Here is a 13,104-nt window from a genome sequence, read left to right as displayed (position 1 = left end):
CTTCGAATCCAAATATGACTTCATGCATGTAAGCATAGGATCATGTTGGCCTTGATTCTAAAAAGGCTGATTTATGTAATCATCAAGCCATTTCTCACTTTAAGAGACAAACCTACAGATGTGAAAAGAAGAACATATGAGACTTTTGAGAATGATGACTTAATGACCAAAACTATCATGCTAACATTCATGAAAAATAACATGATCAGAATGTTTGAAGACTATCCAATGACCAAAGATATGTTTGGTACTATCTCATCAAAATACAACACCACTACTACGATGCATATTCAATTATTGTTAGAACAATATAACTCATATAAAATGAAGGAGTCAGACAAAGTGGTTGACTATGTTAACAAAATGTTGGTCATGGCTAAAGACCTAGCCATAGTGGGAAATATAATATCTGATAACATGCAAATATGTACCATCCTGAATAGTCTACCACCTTCCTGGGATATGACAGTCACAGCACTGAGTCTCCAGTTTGCCACTTTGACTCTAGAGAAACTCTCCATATAATTAGCCATTCAATAAAAACGTCTGGCCAAAAGAAATGATGCAGAACTAACGACTGCCCAGGAAAAACCAACAAATGGTCATGTGCCTGTAAAACCCCAAAGAATTTAAAAAGAAAAGTGATGACAAGTTCAAAGGTAATTTTACAGGAACTTTGAGAACTCAAGGAACTGTAATGAAATGCTACAGATGTAAAAAACCTGAACACATCAAGAAGAACTGCATGACAAAATTCATGAACAAGAAGGACAACAAGAGTCATGACAACAATAACATGAGGAGAAATCAAGAGGACTCCGACAAAGAAGTCATTTGTGTTGTGTCAGAGTGCTTATTCGCAGCTGAAGATCTAACTAGTTGGTGGGTTGATTCAGGAGCTACACATCACATTACAAAAACAAAAAAGGCTTGATTCGTATGGAAGACCTGAGTCCATAAATGCAAAAAGTCTATATGGGTAATAATTCATATTGTAATGTCATGAGAGTTGGGTCATATCGACTAAATGTTGGGGGTACCAATGTCATTCTTACTGAAGTCTTGTATGTCCACTCTATGAGGGGGAATCTAGTATCTATTCCTGCTCTGACAGGAAAAGGTTTTTGAAGTCCGCTTTATTCCAAAGGAAGTTATAGTGAGAAAATATGAGAGGACCATGTTCGATGGAAAATATGTGAAAGAATATGGTATGTTCAAACTCAGTCAAATGAATAAAACTTCTAGTTCTACTTATATTGACTGTGCAATGAGTGTAAGTACTAATTTATAACATAAAAGATTCTGCCATATAAGCATCAACAAGATGAAGATTCTACCACAACAAAATATAATACCCAACATAAATGTAAATGATTTCGTGCAATGCGAGTTGTGTTTATGCAGAAAGATGACAAGAAAATCTTTCCCGTCTGAAGTAATTCGGGTCACTAATCTATTGAAAATAATCTATACTGATATTTGTGGACATTTCAGAGTCCAAACACATAGTAGCAAGTTATATTTTATAATATTTATTGATGACTTTTCAAGATTAAGTTATATTTATCTGATTAAATATAAGTCAAAAGCACTTGAAAAATTTAAGGAATATAAATTTGAAGTCGATAGACAACTTAAAAAATATATCAAAGTTGTAAAGTCTAATTGAGAATGTGAGTTTACAACAAATGAATTTCTCGAGTATTGTAAAGACCTTAGAATTAATAGGCAAAAAGTAATGCATAGAACACCACAATAGAATGGTGTTGCTGAGATGTGTAACATAACCCGCTTGCACATGGTGAAATCTATGTTGGCACGAGCACAATTACCCAAAGTTTTTTTGGTTGAGGTTATGTTAACAACTATGTATACTATAAATCGAGTGTCCTGCAAAGCAGTCCCAACCACTCCTTATGAGAGATGGATTGGTGTAAAAGCAGATCTGAGACATCTCAAGAGATGGAGTAGCATATGTGAAAATTATAGATCCAAAAAATAGATAAAGTAGACAACAAATCAGTAAGATGTGTGTTTATTGGATATCCAAAAGGATCCAAAGGCTACAGATTATATCATTCATCTAAGGACTTATAAAAAGTAGCGATATAGAGTTCCTAAAAGAACCCGATACGAAAGACCATGATCCAATGGGAGATCATCACGATCTACTGGATGATCTGATTTATTCAGAAGATCAGTCTGACAATGAACTAACTCGGGAACAGTTTGGTAACGAACCAACTAAGCATGAATTGTTTGAGGAACAGTCTGGTAACAAACCAACTGAGGAACAATTAGGTAATGAACCAACCGATCCGGATACCCTATCATCTCATACTCTGTTAGGTCATAAAAGACCTAGAGCTCCTCATTCATATTTGAGTGATTACTATGTATATCTTGCAAAGAAACTGTGTTATTTAGCAGATATTTACAAAATGTCCGACAACCTGACATATGACGAAGAGATAAACTCGAATGAATCATTAGATTCGTTGAACGCTATGGATGAAGAAATCAAATCCATAGTAAAGAATAAAGTTTGAAAACTAGTAGACCTTCCTAAGGATAAAAGACTCATTAGGTGCAAATGGGTGTTAAAGAAAAAACATAAAGCTGACGAATCAGTCGAGAAATTTAAAGCAAAACTGGTGGCGAAAGGTTTCTCCCAAAAGAAATGAATTGATTACTTAGAAACATATTCGTTGGTACAAAGTTTGCACAATCAGAATAATTTTGGCTATTGCACCCTTCTTTGACTTGGATATTTGCCATATAGACTTGAAAATTGCATTTCTAAATGGTGAGTTGAAGAAAACCATATATATGTCTCAACCACATGGATATATCATCAAAGAAAATGAAGACAAAGTGTACATGCTGCATAAATCATTGTACGGTTTGAAGGAGTTACCTAGACAGTGGTATTTTGCCTTTTACAAGACAATTATAAAGTTTGGATACATAACAAACCAGTTAGACCAGTGTGTATATGTCTAGAAAAGTGAGAGTCTCTTTTGTATCATATCATTATATGTCGATGACATTCTATTGACTGGAAACGATAACGATATGTTATCCAAAACAAAGACTTGGTTGAATGAGAACTTCGAAATAAAGGACATGGGTGAAGCATCCTATATATTAAGAATAAAGATCGCTCGAGATAAAGACTTGAGAATTCTGAGTTTGAGCCAAGAATGATATATAGACTACATCTTGAAGAAGTTTCGAATGTAAGATTGCAAACCAATTGAAACTCACATAGCTAAAAGGACAAATCTAAGTAGGAGCGACTGTCGTGGAGAAGAATAGCAAAAATTAAATATTTCTTATGCACAGGTTGTTAGCAGTTAATGTATCTAATGCCTTGTACAAGACTAGACATAGGTTTTCCTATCGGTCTTATGAGCCGTTACCAAAGTAATCCTGATTGGCCTTACTGGCAAGCAGTTAAAAGAATTTTTCAGTATATTAAAAAAACTAAAGGACTGAAATTGTTCTACCAAACTGATGAGTTAACTTTAGTTGGCTATTTCGATGCGGATTTTGTAGTTGTAAAGTCGACAATAAGTCAACATCTGGATACATTTTGCTTTTGGAGGTGGTGTGATAGTCTGGTCCTATAAGAAACAAGGATGTGTTGCTCAGCACACACAAGCAGAGTATTTAGCATATAATGTTACAACTATATTTGTTGTCTGGATAAATCGGTTTTTGAAAGATTTTAAATTAGATCTTGACCATGAACCAGTTCAATGATACTATAATAATCAGACAGCAATATCACTTATGAAAAATAGAGTTGGTAACTAAAAGAGTAAATATATAATGGTAAAATACCATTACGTCCATGAAATGATTAAGAAAAATAAAATCTCAGTTGGCTATATGTTTACCAATGACATGGTAGCAGATCTCATAACTAAGAGAATATCTGAAGATTTGTTTACCAAGCTTGTAGCCCATATGGAGCTAAGATATATTTGAAATGTTGCGATGAAAAACCAGTGAATGGGAAACCTTGCTATAAACCTTGAACAAAATTTAAGTTATGGTGGACAAAATCAATCATAGAAAACGACGTAATTAAAGATAAAAAAAACCTATACATAGTGGAAGCAAACTGGCGGTCCCATGGTCAAGCGAAAGATGTTGGATAGTGGCCTTGAGCCCTATCATTCCTCTCGTAGCTGCAAGAGAGTCCTTTGCAGTTACGAAATTAAAATAAAAAATTGATTACAAAATAAATAGATTCCATTAAACAAAATCAAGGTTTAATATGTTACCAATTACAATCTTACCAAAAATTCGCTCCGGCCATAACCGCTGCTGGGATTTGGGAAATCCTGGAAGGTAGACTATAAAATCCCAGCTTCTATTCATCCAATGTTTTGATTGTCAATTAATTAAGTTGCGCCTCCCAGAAGCAAACCTGGAAATCAGTTTCTTTCTTGCTTCTTCTTTTTTCTCCTTGCCACAGGTGCTGCCTCTTCATGCTGAGACGCTGCTACTGTTTCTGTTGCTGCTGCGACACACAGGATTCATCAGACGTACCTGGAAAGGAAAGAAACGAGGCAGGTATGGCAGCACGTGCCATGTGACTGAAGGGGAGCCATGGAGAGAAGCACCAGAGCCACGCATCAAAGCGCAGAAGAGAAGGCAGAGGTTGGAGAGGAACATAATGCTCAAGTCAGGCTATGCCGTCGGCCATGAATGCCGTGGACAATTGATTCCCGCCATTCCTTTCTCCCTTTCTGGCCTCCTCCTTCTTCTTTGCTAATTTCTTTTATTTTTTCTTTACAAATTTGCTCTCAACTGCGTTACCCAGGGTTTTATATTGCATGACGGGAATAGTTTTACTTAGATGTCCTATCTTTGGAGTCTTCAAGTATTTGTTGTCTGTACAGAATCTTCCTACAACACAAAGTCCTTATGCTTCTTCATTCTTAAATGTACAAAGCCAATTTCCAATGTCTTATGGGGATGTTTTCATTATGTTTCAACTTACATGTTGGTCTTGCTGCAGGAAGCGTTGATGCTACAAAAACTTGAAATCCAAACTAACTGTCTACCAATTCTTGTCTCATCCATTGTGCCAATTTTCTCGAGAATAATTTGGTTTCTTAAAAGCCATATACGTACTGTGGACCTACAATTAGGTTCATTACCCACTATTTATTAATGTCATGCATCTTATTTTAATTGCAATGCATAGACACCAACAGCTTTCATAACTAAATGACCTCTTACTAGGATCCTTTCTTGTTGGCTTTGCCATCTCTCTTCCATTAATCTTCATTCTCTTTCTTTTTTAAATATTTGAAAAGCCTTGCTTTCAACTGCGGAAGGTGGTTATGTGCATTTTCCGAAGATTGTGCACATAGTGTGCAATGACCAAAATTCTCTTATTAAAATACAAAAACAAACTTTTTAGAAGATTAGAAAAGAATTGTGAAAAGTGAAAAGTCCAAAATATTCATTATTTTATAAAAAATCAAAAAATTCAAAAATACCCTTACCCCATTTCATGCACACTTATGTACAGAGGTGCACACACAACTCAATCTTGCGTGGCAAAATCTTTCATTTTTCATCTTTCGCTTTAAATTGAATAAATGAGACTCAAATCTTTTATTCAGCGGGTTTGCTGTGTTGCATGTCAATATGAAGGAGCAGAATTCCGCGCCTGCTCTTCTTATGGTTATTAACACCCAATGCTCTCTTTACTATTAACACCTTAGATTAATTGGAATGAACATTCAATTACACTAATATTGTGGTGCTGAAGGCACTTTTCATTAGACCTGGCCATATGCACTAGAGTACACCATGCACAACTCCGGTGCATGACACGGTCCATCCTAACCCACTTTCAGGAGGAGCATGTCTTGCATAAGGGTCCCTAAAAGCCGTTGCATATAAACGTCCTTCAACATTTCATGTTACATCATTAACATGAGAAAACATTATCTCATCGTTTTACCATAATGGCATTTTCGTAATTTTATGGTGTAAAAAAATTTAGTTTTCATTCCTGCCTCTCTCTCTCTCTCTCTCTCTCTCTATATATATATATATATATATATATATATATATATATATATATATATATATATATATGCACCCATGCGGCAAAGACAAAGGCTTGAGGGAAGAAGTTTAGACGTTCTTGTGGCCGTGCCAGTTGGAGGCTCCCTAGGTAACTTAAAGATTTAAAGAAGATTTGTACCTTGCACTCAAAAAAACTCATAGTTGGCTTACTCACAGAGTTGGCTTGGGCATCACCAAGTCAACTCATATTGTTAAAGAACCTAGGCATGCGTAAAGGTTGGCATGGCTCGTCTCTGACTCGCCCTAACTCACCCCTGCTCGTCCTAACTCACCCAATTGAGGTTATTTTAAAACTTGACCAAGTCTAAGTCAACTTGCTGACCCGATGACTTGTCATGGGGATCTGAGTATGAGTCACCAGTTTGCCAACTATGAGAATAACTGTGTTGCAGACAAAGCCATTGACATTAATTTGGTTGGTCGGAATCAAATTCATTGCAATAAAATAATTACTGAAACTGTTAAAAACAAGTTTAAGTAACTATCTAGTTAGAAGATATTACGAGAATTCGAAAGCTGGTTTAAACTAGTTTTAATAAACGTACATTTTTTAATGTTTGCACTTGGAGCAACGACGCAGCCAGTGAAGTAAAGAGAAGGCGTGTCGATTGCTGGTTGACAATGCAAATTTTTGGAAGAAATTTTTTTCAAAGGCATAACCTGAATTATTTCGTGGCTATGAAAACTCACTTAATTATTCCGTAACATTTTTTAATTAATATAAATGACCCATAATAGTAGTCTTGTTAAACTAATTATTATAATAGTGGGTACTTACAGTTTTCCCCTTCAAAATCATAAGATAAAATGTCCCTAATTTTGCTAATGCATTCTTTGAATAACTTTCCAGTGTTCAAGTACATATAAAAAGTTAATTTATTATATACAGTTAACCAAGCTAATTTAAAATGAGAATTTTTACCTTGTTGGGTCTATTTTAGTGTTTTTTTTTTTTTAACATCGGCCCTAACCAGCTTAGTCTCGTAATACCCTAGATAGGGTAAATTGTCAAAAGGTTGTTTTCTAATTACTAGTGCAAACTTAGCTTGGTTTTATACAAAGTAAAAGACTGAGCTGGCACCTTTTACTCTCGCAAATTTTTAGATGTCCATGTGAATACTTTCCTTTCCCACAACTACGGTTTTACTCAAATATATGATCGACTTACCTATTTAATTAAAAAAAGGTAAGCTGCAACGGTTTCAACATTTAAGTAGTTCACTTTGCTAAAAATACCCACTAAGAAGCATGATTGGGGGCTAATGAAAATTTGATTATCAATTTGATTTTCATGGATGTTGTTTCTCTAGATTGCAAATGGTAGATGTATGAAACTCGAATTGACGCATGTACTACTTCTCACTTATGTTTCCAGAGCAATCCTGGACCCCAAGGGCGAACAGTAAAGGAATAGAAGCATCAACACCCTCACCTCCACCATCAAAAAAAGAAAAAAACAAACCCTCCTCAAGAATTGGATTCGAATCAAATATACCCTTAACTATATCTGCTTTTTTCGGTATATATTCACATATTTGGATTAAAATACGAATAAAAAAGAAAAGTGACATCAAGATCCGATTTCACAATCGGAATCCCAAATTTGAACTGAATTTTGTGAATTTTCAAAACTCTAAGGCACATAAATCCGTTTGATCAGCAATTTGTGTCAAGATGTTTACCAAGTAGTCATGCAGTCACATCCAAGGGGTTGACTTGACTTAGAACCTTCATTTTTCTGTAAGCTATGGTAAGGCAACCTATATCCATTTCATGCACATGCACCAGCTAATTGAATGTCTTATCTTTTATGTAAATGATTCCCAGACATTTCATGTGGCTGCAGAAACACAACCTTCCCAATCTCCCAAGATTCACGTCTAACCAAATAGATTCAAGATTGAATTCCCACGGTCCAGTCTACATTGAAAACAAACGAAGCTTCAAATTTTATTCAAGAATCACGTTGCCCCTGAATCCTGATCATTGATGCTGCTCTCCTGTCTGACTGGAGAAAACATTGCCCGAAGAGGTGAGGATTCCCTCACAGTTGACGAGGCGCGGCGGCAAAGAAGTCTTTAAATTAAAGAACAGCCATTAACGACGGCTTTCGAAGTCATTAAACTTCTAATTCATTCGTCGGATTATCCAGTTCTAACAGAAATATCCTGAATTCACTCTCTAGGAAGCTTAAGAAGTTGCACCAACGAACGCTGAGCTATAGATCAAGGCAGACGTACCTGGAAAGGGAAGAAACGAGGCAGGCATGGCAGCGCGTGCCATCTGATTGAGAGGGACCGATGGAGAGAAGCACCAGAGCCAAGCAGGAGAAGAGCAAAGCGCAGAAGCGAAGGCAGAGGTTGGAGAGGGACGTAATGCCCGAAACAGGCGGCGCCGTCGGCCGTGAATGCCGTGGACAATTGATTCCCGCCATTCCTTTATCCTTTTCCTCTTCCTTCTTCTCTATTTCTTCCTTGTCTATTTCTTCCTTCTTCTCTATTTCTTCCTTCTCCTTCTCCATTAGAGCAAATTTCTTCCGCTTTCTTCCTTCTCTATTTCTTCCTTCTTCTCTATGTCTTCCTTCTCCTTCTCCATTAGAGCTAATTTCTTCCGCTTTTTTCTTTTGAAAATTTGCTTTCAACTGCGTTGTCTGGGGCTTTATAATGAACAGTTTTATTTAGAGGCCTAATCTTTAACAAAGTTTTTCTGTTCAGTCCTTAGAATGAGACCCAAAGGGCTCATCTTTTCCTTCATCTCTCAAAGTATTAATTTTCCATGATTTCACTATCTTAGGTGATGCTCACATTATGTTTTTATATGTCGATGAGTTGTTTTTATTGATGCCATGAGATCTCGAAACAAGAACTGAAGCCTCTTCCTCATCCATTATTTCAATAATAATTTTCTTTTCTCTATAATTTTGACCAAGGGTAACGGTTTATTAAAAGCTGCATACGAATTGTGGACCTACAAATAGGTCCATTACCACTGTTCACTAATGTCTTGTATCTTATTTTATTTGTAATGAACATGATAGCCAATTGACCAGCCAAGCAATTTCCTTATAGAGAACCTTTCTTTTTTGGCTTTGCCATATCTCTCTCTCACACATTAATCTTCAAATTCTCTTTCTTTTTTTAAATATTTTAAAAAACCATTTTCTTTAATTTTTTTCAATATCTTGCTTTCAAGTCAGAATCTTCCATTTTTAATCTTTTGCTTTAAATTGAATAAATGAAACTCAAATTTCTTATTCATGGGTCCAAGTTTTTGGCAGTCCATTACAAAGCAGTTCATACGTCATGGAGCATGAAAGCAAGACTAGATTACTTGCACTTGGATGCATCATTCACAGCTTTTTGGGCATGATGAGGGGCGAAGACACAAATTTTTTATGAAGAATGCTAAATTAAAGTTTCTAAATTTTGACACGGGTCGAAATATCATTTAAGTAAAATTTTTTAAGATTTACATGTAAATTTAAAAAAAAAATTGAAGTGAGGCCAAAACTTATACGGCGCCCCCGAGCAACACATGCCCTGACACATTCTCAAAGACATGCATCTTTCATAGAAGCATGGTGTAGAGTTTTCATGTTATATCATAATACATTATCTCATATGTTATCAAACGAGTATTTTAATAATTTTGTGGTTTTTTTTTCAAATTTTACTTTTACCCTTACAAAAAGAATTTTGTCATTTGATTATAATGGGTATTTTGGTCATTTTCGACCCATCCTTTATTGGAGTCATAAATTGCTTCATTACAGCCCTGGGTTGACCAAACAACTATTAGTATTCTATTTTCTCTTGGTTCTCTTTCTTAGGAACCATTTCCTCATGAGGAGAAGTTTAGACTTTCTTGTGCACGTTTCAGTTGGAGGTCTCCTTGGTAATTTAATGAAAATATGTGGCTTGCATGCGAAAACTGGGTTACAGACGAAGTCATTTTCATTAATTTGTTTAGTCGGAGTAAAATTCATTGCAATAAAAAAAATAAAACCGTATGAAAAAAAATTACGTAACCATATAGTTAGAAGGTATTCTCAAGCATTAGAAAGCTGGTTTATATTAATTTTAATAATTGCAAATTTTTGAATCACTAGTGAGGTAAAACAGAGGCCCGGCAATTGCAGGTTGAAATTACAAAATTTTTGGTTGAAAATTTTGAGATGTACAACCTAAAGAATTCGTGGCTATAAAAAACTCAATTAATTATTCCATATTAAAAACTTTTGTTTAATTAATAAAAATGATCCATAAGATTAGTTTTGTGAAAGTAATTATTATTATAGTAGATACTTACAACTTTACCCTTCAAAAATCACAAGAAAAGTATACCTAATTTTGCTAATGCTTTCCTTGAATAACTTTCGAGTATTGACAAAGGCATACATACCAGCCCATTTTAAGTAGTGATAAAAGTTAACTAGTCTTAGGGGCCGAGTTAGAAATTTTTTATAAGAGGACTCGAATTAAAGTTTTTAAATTTTGACTATGACAAATATCATTTTTCAAAATCTTTATACAAAACAAGTAAAAATTTATAAAATTTACATGTAATTTAAAAAAAAATTAAGGTGGGTGAGGGCCCATGCGAGCCTACCTTGGCTCTGCCCCTATCAGTTTGTATAGAGTTAATCATGTACAGTGAAAGAGAGGCTAACGCAAACTGATAAACAGAGTCTATTTATAAAAAATGGGCCCTAAGCAGCTTAGTTTCCTAATAACCTAGATAGGGTTAAATGATAAAATATTGTTTTTTTAATTAATGGTGCAAAACTGAGGTGGGTTTTAGAAAAAGTAAAAGACTGAGCTGGCATTTTTTATTGTCACCAATTTTTAGATGTCCTTGTGAAGATTTTTTTCCCTTCTTAAAACGACATTTTTGCTGAGATATTTGATATAGGTATCTATTTAATTAAAATAAGCAAGCCACAACGGTTTATTACTTTTTACTCATGTTTCAAAGCAGTTCCGGACAGAGAGAAAGGGAAAAAGTTATGACCTCGTCCAACTAAACCCTCCCACCAAAAAAAAAAAAAAAAAAAAAAAAAAAACCAACAAGCCCTTTACTAACGCTTAGGCTCCATGTTTTAGAAGGCTTTCCCCTTTGTAAATCTTAATAAGACATGGTGTTGGAGTAGGAATGTCAATATATCATATTTGGATTGGATATTCGATCAAACAATCTCAAAAAAATAGGATACGAAAACTTCAATATCCGAGTAAGAAATCAGATCAGATTTGCATTGTAATGACATCCGATGGATTTGGATTTGGATACGAATTCAGATCAGATGTATTTTTAAACAAATATCGTATATTTAATGCTCTTACTTTTTGAAAATTGGCCAAATTTGTTCAAAATTTTGGATTCAGATTTGGATATGAATGTAAAAATTGGTTTTGGATTGTGAAAACAGATTCGGATATAACTTGTGTTTATTAGTATTCGAATATGTGAATATCCGAAAAGGCAAATACGATTAAGAGTGTATCTGATTCGATGTATCACTTTTTACTCATGTTTAAACCCCAGAAAAAAGGGGGAAAAGTTTCAACCTCCTCCACATAAACCACCTCCCCCCCAACAAAAAAAAAAAAAAAACCAACAAACCCTCCACAAAGGCTCCGGCTCCATGTTTCAGAATGCTTTTTCATTCATAAATTTAAATCATATATGGTGTAGGAGTAGGAATGTCAATATATCTGATTTGGATTGGATATCTAAACAAACCATCTCAAGAAAATAGGATACGGAAAATTTAATATATGATTAAGAAATCCGATCAGATTTGGATTGAAATGACAACCAATTGGATTTGGATACGAATTCATATCAATTTTATTTTAAAACAAATATCATATACTTAATGCTCTTACATTTTGAAAATTCATCAAATTCAGTACAAAATTTGGATTCAGATTCAGATATGAATGTAAAAATTGGATTCGGATTGTGACAACAGACTAAGGTATGACTTTTGTTTGTTTGCATTCGAATATGTGAATGTCTGAAAAAACATACACGGTTAAGAGTATCTAATTCAAAACCGATCCGTTGATATCCCTAGGGTTTTTTTTTTTCTTTCCCTTGCTCTATTAATCTTGGGTTTATTGGTGGAAGTTGTTGATGATACGGGCGTAAAACCTATTTGTTTATCTGGTCTAAGTACATGTATGCTAACAAAGAGAGTTTCTCACCATTAACTAAAGTCACAGTCAGAAATTTATTTCTTACTACTTTGTAAAAGAAGCCAACAATCAGTACTAAAAAGTTCTTCAAAATGGCTGAGCAATTTCAGGCCAGCTTTAGTTTTGTCGATTTAGTTATTGAGATATCAGTGTCGCCATACAACTAAATTTTTTTTTTTTTAGAGTCACCCAACTATCTAATCAAGGCCGTACATTTCATGTAATGGATGATTGAGAAAAAGAAATGAAGAAAAAGGTGAAAAGTAATGTTAGATGATGAAAATATACATCACTTTTTTATCCTTGTTTTTCTTTTAACCATCCATCATGCTATATCAAACTGTCATGATTAGATAATTGGGTGATTCTAAAAAGTCAAAGTTACAGTTCAATTTTTTAATATATATATATATATATATATATAGTTACTAAATCATGACTCTAAAAATTTTATAAATTTATGGACATCAACCCATTTTAATAGGATGCCTTAGATCTTTATCAAAAAAAAAAAAAAAGAGATTTGGTGGATGGGGGAGGAAGGATTTTGGTCCCCCGCCCACTATATATACATTTATATATATACACACTAGTAGTGCTGCCTAACAAAATGATAGATGGCCTTGGTATGATGTCCCTGAACACAAAAAATTTCCAAGTCATATGTATATATATATATATATATATATGCATTTGAAAAAATAAGAATTGACTCCTGGGAAAAATTTTATTTAGGGTGTCACACTGATCGTTACATCCCCTAAAGACTCAATCCTAACTTTGTTCA

Source organism: Nymphaea colorata, chromosome 2, assembly GCF_008831285.2.
Source record: "Nymphaea colorata isolate Beijing-Zhang1983 chromosome 2, ASM883128v2, whole genome shotgun sequence".
Lineage (NCBI taxonomy): Eukaryota > Viridiplantae > Streptophyta > Magnoliopsida > Nymphaeales > Nymphaeaceae > Nymphaea > Nymphaea colorata.
Note: the sequence above shows the minus strand (reverse complement) of the source record.